Here is a 16,059-nt window from a genome sequence, read left to right as displayed (position 1 = left end):
AATGAAATGATGTGCTCTCTGAGGCGAACATTTTGATATGCTATATGCCCAAAACGGAGCTACGGATGCAAAGTTACAATGCGATGAACAGGAGCATATGAACTAGGGTTTCGGGGCAAAAGTCAACCCAGACGATTTGGATCTAGATCTGGTTTGGCGCGCTCGACGAGGTTCGCCGGGTTTACTGTAGCTCGCCGGCGTTCGTTGTGGGACTTGGCGAGGAGGACGCCGGAGGTCACCGGAGGCGCTAGCCGGCCGGATCTTGCCGGATCCGGGGCCGGCCGAGGTGGACGACGTGTCGGGCGGCGAAGCCGAGGCTTCCCGCGGGCGGCGCCGGCAAGGAAAGCGGCGGGGCGGCGATGGCAGCCACGGCGGCGCGGCGAAGGGAAGGCGGCGGCGCGGCTTGCCGACTCGGGCGGGGAAGGAGCCGGCGCGGGGAGGCGGCGGCCGGGCCCGGGAGGGCCTCCCGCGGGCCGGGCGGGCTGCGGCGGCTGAGGCGGTGGCCGGGCCACGTGGCGGCTTGTGGTTCGCCGCAGGCGGCGGCGGACGTGTCCGGCGGCCGGCGGACGTGTCCGGCCGCGCGGAGAGGGTGGAACTAGGGTTTCGGGCGAGGGGATCCGTGAATTTTGAGGAGGGGTTCTATATATAGGCATAGGAGGAGCTAGGAGAGTCCAAATGAGGTGCGGTTTTCGGCCACGCGATCGTGATCGAACGCTCTAGATGATGGAGAGGGTTTTGGTGGGTTTTGGGCCAAAATGGAGGGGTGTTGGGCTGCAACACACACGAGGCCTTTTCGGTCCCTCGGTTAACCGTTAGAGCATCAAACGGAGTCCAAATGGTACGAAACTTGACAGGCGGTCTACCGGTAGTAAACCAAGGCTGCTTGGCAAGTCTTGGTCCAATCTGGAAATGTTTAATCCCCACACATGAAAGAAAGGTAGAAATGACCACCGGAGGAGAACGAAGCGCCGGAATGCAAAACGGACAACGGGGAAAATGCTCGAATGCATGAGATGAACACGTATGCAAATGCAATGCACATGATGACATGATATGAGATGCATGACAACGATAAAAACACACGGAGACAAAGACCCGAACCCGAGAAAATAAAATAACTTAACACCGGAACCGGCAAGAGTTGGAATACATATTGGGTAAGTCACATCCAGGGTGTTACAAAGTATAAGACAAGAATAAAAGATAGGCCCTTCGCAGAGGGAGGCAGAGGTTGTCATGTGTTTTTATGGTTTGATGCATGAAATCCTAATGCAAAAGAACGTCACTTTATATTGCCACTTGTGATATGGACCTTGATTATGCAGTCCATCGCTTTTATTTCTTCCACATCACAAGATCGTATAAAGCTTATTTTCTCCACACTAATAAATCATACATATTTAGAGAGCAATTTTTATTGCTTTCAACAATGACAACTTACTTGAAGGATCTTACTCAATCCATAGGTAGATATGTTGGACTCTCATGGCAAAACTGGGTTTGAGGATATTTGGAAGCACGAGTAGTATCTCTACTTGGTGCAAAGAATTCGGCTAGCATGAGGGGGAAAGGCAAGCTCAACATGTTGGATGATCCATGACAATATAATTTATTTTAGATGTAAGAAAACATAACCAATTACGTTGTCTTCCTTGTCCAACGTCAACTTTTTAGCATGTCGTATTTTAATGAGTGCTCACAATCATAAAAGATGTCCAAGATAGTATATTTATATGTGAAAACCTCTCTTTCCTTATTACTTCCTATTAATTGCAACGATGACCAAAACTATGTTTGTCAACTCGCAACAACTTTTATTCATCATACTCTTTATATGTGAAGTCATTACTCTCCATAAGATCCATAAGATCTCTTTATTTATTTTTATTCTTACTTTTATTCCCTCAAGATCATAGCAAGATAAGCAAGTCCTTGACTCAAAACTAATCTTTATTATATATAGCTCACGGACTCGATTACATAGAAGGATCATAAAGCAAAACTCAAAACTAAATCATACTAAAACTTTATTTTACTAGATCAAGATATTACCAAAAGGATCGAACTAGAAAAACACTAAAGATAAAAGTGTGATGGTGATACGATACCAGGGCACTCCCCCAAGCTTGGCAGTTGCCAAGGGGAGTGCCCATACCCGATACTCAGTGCTCCTTTGGTGGTAGTGATGATGGAGTTGTTGATGATGTAGGCTTGTCATCCAGCATTGAGCGCAGGAGATGCTCCAACTTACGAATAATGCCCTTGAGTGCGATGATATGCTCTTGCAACAGAATATTTTCACGAGTTAGATACTTGTTCTGCACCCGAACTATTTCAATCATCTTGAAAGCTTCAATTTCAGTAGGGGTAAGAAGATTGTGATGAGATTGAAGGATGTCTTCTTCTTCTGCTGCCGGAGCTTGATCCTCCGTTGACTTCTTGATCCCATCATCCTTGTTGATCTCCCCGGGTTCTTCTCTCTTCAGCTCTATCTTCATTAGCCAAGCATCGTCGCCTTCATTGTTGGAGGAAGGGTACCACATGATGCCTGGCCTTGACAACTCTGGCAGAAAACAGCTTGAAACAAAAATAGAGGATAATTGCGTGGTACAGTGGTCAAAACCTTTGGGAGATTATATAATGATTTTTTACCGACCAAAAGAAGTATCATGCAAGAAAACAGAGTTCGGAGGGAACACGAGGTGCCCACGAGGCAGGGGGCACGCCCAACAGGGTAGGGCGAGCCCTCCACCCTCGTGGATGCCTCGTGTCCTTTCCGGACTGCTTCTTATTTTCCTATTTTCTTAAATATTCCAAAATGGAGAAAAATTGCTATTAGAACTGTTTTGGAGTCGGTTTACTTACCGTACCACATACGTCTTCCTTTTCAGAGGTTGAAACATCCTGGAAAGTGTCCCTTATATACTCCTCCGGGTTTACAGTTTCAATAACATTAGTTTCAACATTTATATGATTACTTAAGATATAATGTTTGATTCTTTGACCATTCACCACCCTCGGATTTGTGCCTTCAAAGTTGTTGATTTTTATGGCACCAGAACGATAGACCTCCTTGATAACGTACGTACCTTCCCATTTAGAGAGGAGTTTTCCTTCAAAAAAACTTAAACGAGAGTTGTATAACAATACATAATCACCTACATTAAACTCACGTTTTTTATCCTTTGTCATGCCATCTTTTAACCTTTTCTTTAAACAGCTTGGCATTCTCATAGGCTTGGGTTCTCAATTCATCAAGTGAGCTAATGTCAAATAGTCTCTTCTCACCGGCAAGTTTGAAGTCATAGTTGAGCTCTTTAATGGCCCAATATGCCTTATGTTCTAGTTCGAGAGGTAAGTGACATGCTTTTCCATAAACCATTTTATATGGAGACATACCCATAGGATTTTTCTATGCAGTTCTATAGGCCCATAATGCATCATCAAGTTTCTTGGACCAATTCTTTCTAGATCTATTAACAGTCTTTTGCAAAAATAATTTAAGCTCTCTATTACTCAGTTCTACTTAACCACTAGACTGTGTATGATATGGAGATGCAATTCTATGATTAACATCATACTTAGCAAGCATTTTACGAAAAGCACCATGAATAAAATGTGAACCACCATCAGTCATTAAATATCTAGGGACTCCAAACCTCGGAAAAATAACTTCTTTAAGCATCTTAATAGAGGTGTTATGATCAACACTACTAGTTGGAATAGCTTCTACCCACCTAGTAACGTAATCAACAACAACTAAAATATGTGTATACCCATTAGAGGAGGGAAACGGTCCCATATAATCAAAGCCCCAAACATCAAATGGTTCAATAACAATGGAATAATTCATAGGCATTTCTTGACGTCTACTAATATTACCAATTCTTTGACATTCATCACAAGACAAGACAAACTTATGGGCATCCTTGAAGAGAGTAGGCCAATAAAAATCGGATTGCAATACATTATGTGCAGTTCTATCTCTAGCGTGGTGTCCTCCATAAGCCTCGGAGTGACACTTGCGTAGGATCTGTTCCTGTTCATGCTCAGGTACACAATATCTAATAACCCCATCTACTCCTTCTTTATAAAGGTGTGGGTCATCCCATAAGTAATGTCTTAAATCATAGAAAAACCTTTTCTTTTGCTGGTATGTGAAACTAGGTGGTATATATTTAGCAACAATGCAATTAGCATAATCAGCATACCATGGAGCAGTACGAGAAGCATTTATGACAACTAATTGTTCATCAGGAAATCTATCATCAATAGGTAGTGGGTCATCAAGAACATTCTCTAACCTAGACAAGTTGTCTACAACGGGGTTCTCACCTCCTTTTCTATCAATAATATGCAAATCAAATTCTTGTAGTAGGAGAACCCATCTAAAAATCTCAGTTTAGCATCTTTCTTTTCCATAAGATATTTAATATCAGTATGATCAGTGTGAACAGTTACTTTAGAATCAACAATATAAGGTCTGAACTTATCACAAGCAAACACAACTGCTAAAAATTCTTTTTCAGTAGTAGCATAATTTCTTTGGGCACTATCTAGAGTTTTTCTAGCATATTGGATAACATTTAATTTCTTATCAACTCTTTGTCCTAAAATATCACCTACAGCATAATCACTAGCATCACACATAATTTCAAAGGGTAAATTCCAATCAGGTGGCTGAACAATGGGTGCAGAAACCAAGGCTTTCTTAAGTATTTCAAATGCTTCTACACAATCATCATCAAAGACAAAAGGAACATATTTTTGTAAGAGGTTAGTCAGAGGCCTGTAAATTTTTGAGAAGTCTTTAATGAACCTCCTATAAAAACTGGCATGATGAAGGAAACTTCTTATACCTTTAATGTCCTTTGGACATGGCATCTTTTCAATAGCATCAACTTTAGCTTTATCAACTTCAATACCTCTTTCAGAAATTTTATGCCCCAAGACAATACCTTCATTAACCATAAAGTGACACTTCTCCCAATTCAAGACAAGATTAGTTTCTTCACATCTCTGCAAAACTCGATCAAGGTTGCTTAAGAAATCATCAAAAGAAGTTCCATATACAGAAAAATCATCCTTGAATACCTCAACAATCTTTTCACAAAAGTTAGAGAATATTGCAGTCATACATCTTTGAAAGGTAGCAGGTGCATTACATAAACCAAAAGGCATATGTATATAAGCAAAGGTACTGAAAGGACATGTAAAGGTGGTCTTTTCTTGATCCTCTTTTGACACAGGTATTTGAGAGAAACCAGAATAACCATCTAGAAAGCAAAAATGCGTATGTTTAGATAATATTTCTAGCATCTGATCAATAAAAGGTAAATGGTAATGCTCCTTTTTAGTTGCTTTATTTAATTTGTGGAAGTCAATTACCATTCTATAACTTGTAACAATTCTTTGTGGGATCAATTCATCTTTATCATTGGGAACAACAGTAATACCTCCCTTCTTAGGGACACAATGGACATGACTTACCCGCTGACTATCAGCAACGGGATAAATTATACCTGCCTCCATAAGCTTTAGTATTTCTTTTCTTACCACTTCTTTCATCTTAGCATTTAACTGTCGTTGTTGGCCAACAACCAGTTTAGCGTCTTTCTCTAATTTTATTTTGTGTTGGCATAGAGTGGGACTAATGCCCTTAAGATCATCAAGAGTATATCCAATAGCAGCACGGTGCTTCTTCAGAGTTTTCAATAATTTCTCTTCTTGTTGCTCTGAAAGGTTAGCACTAATAATAATAGGATATATCTTCTTTTCATCAAGATAAGCATATTTAAGAGTATCAGGTAATGGTTTAAGCTCAAACACGGGATCACCCTTGGGTGGAGGAGGATCCCCTAGACTATCGACAAGCAAGTTGTGTTTCAAAATAGGTCCCTGTTTAAAGAATACTTCATCTATTTCCCTTCTTTCATTCATAAACATATCATTTTCATGGTCTAGCAAATATTGTTCTAAAGGATCACTAGGAGGCACGACAATAGAAGCAAGACCAATAATTTCATCTTTACTAGGCAATTCTTTATCATGGGGTTTTCTACGAAATTTAGCAAAATTAAAATCATGAGACATATCCCCTAAACCAACAGAAACAATATCCTTTTTGCAGTCTATCTTAGCATTAACAGTATTCAAGAAGGGTCCACCAAATATAATGGGACAAAAGTCATCTTGTGGGGAACCAAGAACAAGAAAATCAGCAGGATATTTAACTTTCCCACACAAGACTTCAACATCTCTAGCAATCCCAATTGGTGAAATAGTATCTCTATTGGCAAGCTTAATTGTAACGTCAATACCTTCTAACTCAGCAGGTGCAATATCATGCATAATTTCTTCATATAAAGAATGAGGTATTGCACTCGCACTAGCACCCATATCACATAATCCATGATAGCAATGGTATCCTATTTTAACAGAAATAAGAGGCATGCCTACAACAGGTCTATGTTTATTTTTAGTATCAGGTCTAGCAATTCTAGCAGCTTCATTATAAAAGTAAATAACATGCCCATCGATATTATCAGACAAGAGATCCTTAACCATAGCAATACTAGGTTCAACTTTAATTTGCTCAGAGGGTGTAGGCTTGCGAACCACAGTTGAAGCTTTAGCATGATCCTTTATCCTAGTAGGGAAAGGTGGTTTCTCAATATAAGCGGTAGGAACAATAGAATCAACATTATAAGTGATAGTCTTTTCTTCAGCTTTAATAGGTTCAAATACTTTTACTTCAATGGGAGGATGATATTTAATCCACTTCTCCTTAGGGAGATCAACATGAGTAGCAAATGATTCATAGAAAGAAGCTACTATCTCAGAGTCAAGTCCATATTTAGTGCTAAATTCACGAAAAGCATCGGTATGCATAAAAGATTTAACACAATCAAACTTAGGTGTTATACCTGACTCCTTACCTTCACCGACTTCCCAATCTTCAGAGTTGTGTTTAATTCTTTCCAATAAATCCCATCTGAATTCAATAGTCTTCATCATAAAAGATCCAGTACAAGAAGTATCGAGCATGGAGCGATTATTGAGAGAAAGCCGAGCATATTTTTTTTGAATAATAATTTCTTTTGAGAGATCATGGTTGGGGCATGAATATAACATTTAATTAAGCCTCCCCCAAGCTTGAGCGATGCTTTCTAATTCATGAGGCCAAAAAATATATATATAATTACGATCACGATGAACCTGATGCATAGGATAAAACTTCTGATGAAATTCCAATACCAAGTGGTTGTAGTTCCATGATCCAATATCATCACATAGCCTAAACCATGTCAATGCCTTTCCCTTCAAAGATAAAGGGAAGACCTTCTTCTTGATAACATCCTCGGGCATACCAGCAAGCTTAAATAATCCACAAACTTCATCCACATAGATTAGGTGCAAATCGGGATGCAATGTTCCATCTCCTGTAAAAGGATTAGCTAGAAGTTTCTCTATCATACCTGAAGGAATTTCAAAGTAAACATTTTCAGTAGGTTTAGTAGGTTCAGGAGCAAATCTTTGCTCTACTAGTTAGGGTGAAGATACCCTGAACAAGCCCCTCAAAGGATTACTTTCCATAGTAACAAGTGACAGTAAATTTCGGCACACTATGTAAATTTTTCCTTACCAAATTCCACCTACCAAAGGTGCTTCACTCCCCGGCAACAGCGCCAGAAAAGAGTCTTGATGACCCACAAGTATAGGGGATCTATCATAGTCCTTTCGATAAGTAAGAGTGTCAAACCCAACAAGGAGTAGAAGGAAATGATAAGCAGTTTTCAGTAAGGTATTCTCTGCAAGCACTGAAATTATCGGTAATAGATAGTTTTGTGATAAGGTAATTGGTAATGGGTAACAAGTAATAAAAGTAAATAAGGTGCAGCAAGATGGCCCAATCCTTTTTGTAGCAAAGGACAAGCCTGGACAAACTCTTATATAAAGGAAAGCACTTCCGAGGACACATGGGAATTATCGTCAAGCTAGTTTTCATCATGCTCATATGATTCACGTTCGTGAAAGTGTGTTATATCGACTAGAGGGGGGTGAATAGGCGATTTTTATGGAAGTCTTCAAAACATGGGAGTTTCGAAGACAAATGATAGAAATGAACCTATTTCCATGCAGCGGAAGATATACTACACTAGACAGACAATAGTCAAGCATTCAATGAAGTGAAACCACAATGACTAATAGTAGCTAGGCAGTGAGGATCAGGTACACAGTGAAGACAAATAGATAAAGCAAATAGACACTGACTTTACAAGAGCCAACTGTAAATAGATAAAGAGATGAGAAGGATAGAACCAGTGTGCATGACGAAGACAAAGGTTTGGTAGACCAGTTCCAACTGCTGTGACAGTTGTACGTCTGGTTAGGGCGGATAGGTATTTAAACCTGAGGACACTCAGTCCCGGACACTTAGTCCTGAGCACGCAGCTCAGAACACTTAGTCCTCACTATATTCCCCTTGAGCTAAGGTCACACAAACCCCGCCCAATCACTCTGGTAAGTCTTCAAGGTAAACTTCCAAACCTTCACAGACTTCGTTCACTCGCGATCCACAATGACTCTTGGATGCTCAGAACGCGACGCCTAACCGGCTGGAGGATTCACAGTCCTCAAGTGTAATAAGTCTTCAGATCACACAGACAAGAAGACTTAAGTGATGCCTAACACTCTTTGGCTCTGGGTGGTTAGGGCTTTATCCTCTCAAGGAATTCTCTCTCAAAGGCTTCGAGGTGGGTTGCTCTCAAACGACAAAGCCGTACTTTAACTCCGAGCAGCCAACCGTTTATGGTTGTAGGGGGTGGGCTATTTATAGCCACTAGGCAACCCGACCTGATTTGTCCGAAATGACCCTGGGTCACTAAGGAACTGACACGTGTTCCAACGGTCAGATTTCAAACACACACGGCAACTTTACTTGGGCTACAAGCAAAGCTGACTTGTCCAACTCTGAACAAGATTCGCTCTCATAGTCTTCACTCGAAGACATAGGATTTTGGTTAAGCATCACTTCAGTCATTCTGACTGGTTTTCTTGGACCCCACTTAACAGTACGGTGGTTCCTATGACTCAACAAAGAAGAAAAAGAACTACGAAAGATCTAAGTCTTCGCGCTCCATAGTCTTCATGCGATGTCTTCTCTTGTCATAGTCTTCAAGGTGAATGTCTTCACTTACCACCTTTGACTTCAATGTCTTCATACATTTTTAGGGGTCATCTCTGGTAGGAAAACCGAATCAATGAGGGACTTCTACCTGTGTTATCCTGCAATTCTCACAAACACATTAGTCCCTCAACTAGGTTTGTCGTCAATACTCCAAAACCAACTAGGGGTGGCACTAGATGCACTTACAATCTCCCCCTTTTTGGTGATTGATGACAAACTAGTTGAAGTTTTCAACGGGGAATATAATATGTGAAATTGTAAAGGATAAGGAATTATCTTCATAAGTTGCAAGGGCTCCCCCTGAAGATGTGCATATAAGTAATTTGCTTTTGGAATGCAAATGCACATGGCAGGTTGTACTTGTGGAGATCCTCTTCAACATATGATGACAATTCATCATGCATGAAAGGTATGTGAAGATAATGACATGCATAATGACAAATGGACGTCTGCAAAATGATCTAAGTGCGGAATTTATCGTCGCACATGCGGAATTTATCATCGCATCACAAAATAGCAAGTAAGTAGCAGACGACCATCGAGTTTAAGTGTTACAACTCAAAGAACCAAATGTGTCAAAATGAGAGTTGGAAACACTAGGCAAAACATAAATTAACCGCCCATATGGACCCGCTTGAAGACTATCAAACTCATATGCTTCTCCCCCTTTTGTCAGTGAGGACCAAAAAGGTTTGAAGACATAGAGCATCTACTCGTTCCCATGAAGAGTAGGTGAAGCAGCAGGGTCGTCGGTGGTGTTCGGCGGTGCAGAAGAACTTGGGGCAGTGTCAAGGCGTGCAGAAGTAGGGGGCGGTGAAGTGGCATCATCTTCGTCCTCGATCACTCTGGCATTCACAGTTGCCACAGAGGAAGAAAACTCAGAGTCTTCAAGAGATGGAGTTCGTCGCAGCACAGCCCTTCGGGGAGGTGTGGAGTCAAACTTGAAACGTTCAGAGAAGCCATCCTCTTGAAGATCATCCTCAGAACACATAAGCGTCAGCCCTTTCCATGTACGCCGACAGGTTTCATGGGCAACAAAGGCATTCTTGGTGGCAAGATTGCGAATGCGGTTGACATCCACCAAGAGGCTTTGCATTTGGCGCTTCAGCCAGTCATGATGCCTATCCTGTTTCTGATGAAGAGCAACCAGAAGCTCTCGGTCATTGAGAACACGAGATCGCTTCTTGGGTCATTGGGCAATAGTGCTTTCAATGGCTTCAGTAAGAGCACGATGAGGTGCACGTGTAGTACCAGCCAGAGGATAAACACGAGTGACTGCTTCAACTCCTTCAATGTTCTGAGTGAAACTTTGATGCTCCGCATTCTGAAGACTAAGAGGTTCCTTGGCAGGCTCTGGATAAATGGCTTCAACGGACATATCCACATCAAGTAGAAAGATCCGATGATTGCGAGCAGATGGCTGATATGAGATAGCTGAGTGGAGTTTAATCAGCCGCATTATCCATGGAGCGTAGAACTTCAAGCCAAAAAGATCAGATCCTGATGCAGCAAGTTGGCGGATGAAGAAGTCTTGTGCATTGAAGCATTTGCCATGAAGAATATAGAAGACCAAAGTCTTCATTGCACCTTCTAGCTTTGCATGTGGAGAATGTCCTTTGATGGGCCAGAGAGTTCGCCTTATAATGTGATAGATAGTCCTTGGCAGATACTCAAGGTCTTCAACAAAGAACTCCTTAGGATATGCAGCATCTTGTGGCAAAGGCTTCATCATACTGAGCATCTGACTCATGTTCGGTTCAGGCTTCTGAAAGATGCTTTCCATAGCTTCACTGTGAAGTTGACATCCAGGTTCATAGAGATCTCCAGGAGTGGGCAGACCCATGAGCTCAATGATATCAAAGGCTTTGGCTTCGTGATGAACATTTCCTGTCATCCACTCAAGGACCCAAGTCTTCGGATCTCTGTTGTAACCACGTATGTGAAGTGTGGCATAAAATTGGAGCAGCAACTCTTCGTTCCAGTGCTCTTGGTCGGTGACGAAAGGCAACAATCCAACCTCTTTGAAGCAATCCAGAGCTTCTTCCAGACAGGGCAGACCAGCTATTGCTTCGGTGTCAAGACGCATATGTGGGAAGATGCGACCTTGATTGTACAGAATGCAGGAGTAATAGCTTCGCTGCGGATAGCTCCAGAACCGATCAGAAGATATTCGTTCCCTTGAGTAGGGGTTCTTGGAGCTATTGAAGAAGGTGTTGTCTGCTTTGAAGCCGTTGACATTGAAGGATCCAGGTGCTGTTGCAGGACCTGGAAACCTGGGCAACCTTGGCATTGGCTTCTGTACCTGAGGCCTATGCTCAATATGATAGTCAAACTGAGGACCAGCAGCAGGCGCAGGAACAGAAGCAGTAGCATCATTGGCTTCACTGACTTCTGGTTCTTGGGTTGGTGCAGGCTCCACATTTGCTTCAGCCATGACAACGTCAGTGGCTTCATTGGTGTTGGTGGTGGCAGCCTCAAGATTTTCTACCTCCACTTGATGAGCTGGAGGGTCGGGCACAAACACGTTCTCCTCGAGAACAACTTCTTCAGTAGTTGGGGGAGTAGGAACACGTTCTTCTTCTTGGGTGTCATCGGCTGATGCAGCTGGAATGTCTTCAGCAGTTTTAGCCTCAGACTCGGAGACTTGAGACCTTGGTCCTTTGCGAAGCCTGCGTAATGCAGGCGACGCCTTTGGAGATTGAGTTGGCTGGGCCTCAAAGTCATCTTCTTCTTCTTGCCGGGGTGGTGTGACTTGTTGTTGTGGGTGATCAGCCCATGATGCATCCTGAGCTATTGGCGTCAGAGGACGACCAATGTTGATGAGTTCGCTGTGCGTAAGCACAGGCGATGATACCTGTTGGTGCTCGATCTGAGGAAGAACTACATCATCTTCAACATGGTCATGGTGACCAATGTCTTCAGCAGCGGTGGGATCAGCTGCTGGTATGTCTTCAGCTTCATGAGCCTCTGTGAAAGCAGGCTCATGGACAGTCAGTTGGCGCTCTTGATGTTCAGCGGCAGGGCGAACCATGGAGATAGGTTCAACAATTAAGGGCTCTGTGGGAGCAGCCCGTTCCTTCTTGGTCTTCCGCTTCTTCTTGGAGGGAGCAGCAGTAGAGGCTTCAGGATGTTTCCTCTTTCTGGCTTCAGCCTCAGCAGTCCTCGTCTTCTTCAGTTCTGAAGCGGTAGACCTGGCTTTTGGCTTCGAGCCAGTCATGCTGGTTGGGAAGACAATGGGATGTGCTTCCTGCCTTGGTGCGTCGGGTTCGGCCATAGCGGGCTTCTTCTTCTTCTGCTTTGCAGCCATCCTGGGGTCGATGCCAGGACGCCCAAGGGCCTTGCGCTTCTCAGCCTCATTGTAGGCTTGCACACACTTGTCAGCCAGGCTCTTCATGCGCTCACGAGAACCTTGAGCTTCTTCACGCTTCTTGAGAAAGGCTTCTTTGAGCTCGTGCAGCATGATCTTGAAGTTCTTGACCTCTTGCACGCTGAGCTTGGCCATATGCTTCTTGAGCTGAGCTTTCTCAAAGTCAATCTTCTGCTTTAGTTCAACGATGCGCTGGGATATAGCTAACTCTGAAGCAATGGCGCCATGGAAGGCAACACTGAGGCCAATGGGAAGTTGCAGATCTTCAAAGCTGAGGTTGGGCATGTCAAACCACTCATCGATGAAGTCGTGGATAATTGCCACGTCAAAGAGAGGCAAATTGTTGAAGATTTCTGCTTCTTCTTTGCTCTTGATCAGTTGCTCAAGAGCGTCATCTGCAAGATCTTCATCACTGGATAGATCAATGGTATCGTTGCGCAGAATAGCAGCAGCAGTCGGTTCTTGGCTGGTATGTGGCAGAGGCATCTTGACTCTCGGGGGCTTGGAGATGCATGACAGATCTTCAGACTGCACACTATCTTCAGGAGGTGCAGTAGCCAGTGGCTTCACCCGTGAGATTTTTGGTGCTGAGGTAGGCTTTGAAGCTTTAGGTTGCTTCAGTTTCTTTGGCTTCGGCGCTGCAGGCGCTTCATCAGATTCAGCGTCATCTGCAGGCTCATCCACAGTTGTCCCTTGAACCACGATGTGAGTGATGAGACCTTCCTGGTTGTAGAAGGGCCCAACAAGATTGGGTTCAGCTTCGCAGGTGCCATCGGCACGGGGAGCAGAGGGACCAGGGTTGAAGTCTAGTCCCAATGACTTCTTGTTCTGCTTCACCGAATTCTGGGCAAACTGGAAGTTGTGCTTGAACAGATTGTCGTCACGACACCATAGCAGTGATGATGGGTCAGCATCAGCAGGCTGTGGTCCACGGACCATGCAGGGATAGAAGCCTTGTTCAATGGCTTCATCTCTAGACCTGGGTTGAAGATTTCTGTATAGGATGTCTCCCCATTGTCGCTTGATGGCATTCTTCTCAGCATATTCCTTTGTCACAAACCTGTACTTGAACCACGGTTCTGCCCAATATCATCGAATCCATTGGATTCGTGTCTTGCGCTGATTGTAATCCTCTTCTGGATCTGTCTTGTACAGTTCTGAGAGGTCATCGGGTAGATCTCTTGATGTTTCACCTTGACGCTTTCTGCGACCCTTCCTTGCTGATTTCTCTGCAGCCATGAACTTTAAACTAAATGGCTTCAATACGTTCAAAGGCTTCAAGGGCTTTCGCTTGCTGGACAAACATGAACTGGCTTCGGGAGAATTTATATGATGCTGTAAGAATTCTGCAAATGAATGCAGACTATGAGAACCAAGGGATTCTCCCACGGACATGTACCTGTGACAGCATTAAGGTGCGAGGGAAGGGGAAGATGTCATATGCATTCTCAGAAGATTTTGAAGATAAATCAGTTTAGAAGACATTGACCTCATCGTGCGAAGACATTCACTCATAGATAAGGAGTTGGTTCCAGATTTGTACGAATCCACAGATCAGTACAAGTGAGGAATCTAACTACTTTGTGAAGCATAAGTGAACATACTAGGCATAATATGAGATGCAGTATGAAGTGGATCCAACTTGTGTGAACAGAAACTGCTTGTGGTAGAAAGTGACGAATCTATAGGATCAAAGGGGCCGTAAAAAGGAAGTTTTATTTCCCACACAAGGAACTGCTAGACGGAGTGGAAGAGGAGGCCGAGCAGTTCGATCGTCCGTGCCCTAACTTGGCGACGGAGGACACCTACGGCGACGGCGGAGAAGACGATGTCCGCGGCCGGCGTGAAGACGGCATCGGAGAGGTCACGGCAGCTAAGCGCTTCGTCGCCGGCGTCGTCGAGGGCTAGCGGTGGCGCTAGGGTTCGTGCGAGAGTGGAAGAAAGGATACTGACTGTGGTGAGGCGTGTATTTATAGGGACAGGGACGGCACAACATTATTACACAGGTGCCCCTGGCGATTCACATCTGAAGAACACGTGGCCATCATGCAACATATCGGAGGTTGTTCCACGTTCCCACGCACGCCTGGATTGTCGGGTGGTCGTTCCCACTTCTCCGGGTTTCAGGTGAAGGAATTAGCATTGAAAACGGACTTAATGTTTGTCTCTGTATCTTCTGCTGACAAGGACGCAGAGAAGATATTCGACAGTTTCAATAGAATGCATATGATTTGGAGAGATAGAGTTTGAGATAGAAAGCATAGAGAGGTTAGGGTCCGATCACATTCACTTAGTTCAAAAGATTCAACAAGAAGACATAGCTATAAGTGAATGCTGTAGAGGACAGAACACTAGTATATATATATATATGATCAACATAATGAAGATAATCATGAAGACATGTTGAGATTGAAGCCAAATCAAATGTGAAGACACAGCAAATGTAACACCATGGGTAAAACACTTCAAACAGACGAATTTTGTGGTGGCGTTACCCACCGTATAGGAAGTATTAGACCCAGACACGGCGCACAATTATCGTGGCGCTCCGAAGTCAAATTCCACATTAATGTATTCACACTTAGAATGTATGTCTTCATTGATTGAAGATATACTTTACTTCGTGTGTTGCACATCTAAGTCATCAATATGCATAAGTGTTAGGATGTGTGCCTGATCACAGGACATTTGAGGATTCCAAGATATTTAGCTCACACCGTAACTTGCAAAATCTCTTCTCATCCAAGGGCTTGGTGAAGATATCTGCCAATTGCTCTTCAGTGTTGACGTGTATGATATCAATATCTTCCTTCACAACATGATCTCTGAGAAAGTGATGACGAATTTCAATGTGCTTTGTCTTCGAGTGCTGAACTGGGTTGTTGGCAATCTTGATGGCGCTTTCGTTGTCGCAGTAGAGTGGCACTTGCTTCAGATGAATGCCATAGTCTTTGAGTGTTTGCTTCATCCACAGAAGCTGAGCGCAGCAAGATCCAGCAGCAATGTATTCAGATTCAGCAGTGGAGAGAGATACACAGTTCTGCTTCTTTGAAGACCAACATACAAGTGATCGTCCCAGAAAATGACATGTGCCTGATGTAGACTTGCGATCCACCTTGTCACCAGCATAATCAGCATCCGAGAATCCAACCAGATCAAACTCTGAGCCCTTTGGATACCATAATCCTAGAGTTGGGGTGTAAGCCAAATATCGAAGAATTCGCTTCACAGCTAAGTGATGCGATTCCTTTGGTGCCGCTTGGAATCGAGCACACATGCAAACACTAAGCATAATATCTGGCCTAGATGCACATAGATAAAGTAAAGAACCAATCATGGAGCGGTATACCTTTTGATCGAACTCTTTACCATTGTCGTCGGGACCCAGATGATGTTTGGCTGGCATTGGCGTCGTGAAGCCTTTGCAGTCTTGCATACCAAACTTCTTCAGGCAATCTTTGAGATACTTCTCTTGAGATATAAAGATGCCGTTGCGTTGCTG

This window comes from Triticum aestivum, chromosome 2A (assembly GCF_018294505.1).
Source record: "Triticum aestivum cultivar Chinese Spring chromosome 2A, IWGSC CS RefSeq v2.1, whole genome shotgun sequence".
Lineage (NCBI taxonomy): Eukaryota > Viridiplantae > Streptophyta > Magnoliopsida > Poales > Poaceae > Triticum > Triticum aestivum.
The sequence above is the reverse complement of the archived record's forward strand: the minus strand, read 5'-3'. Positions refer to the sequence as shown.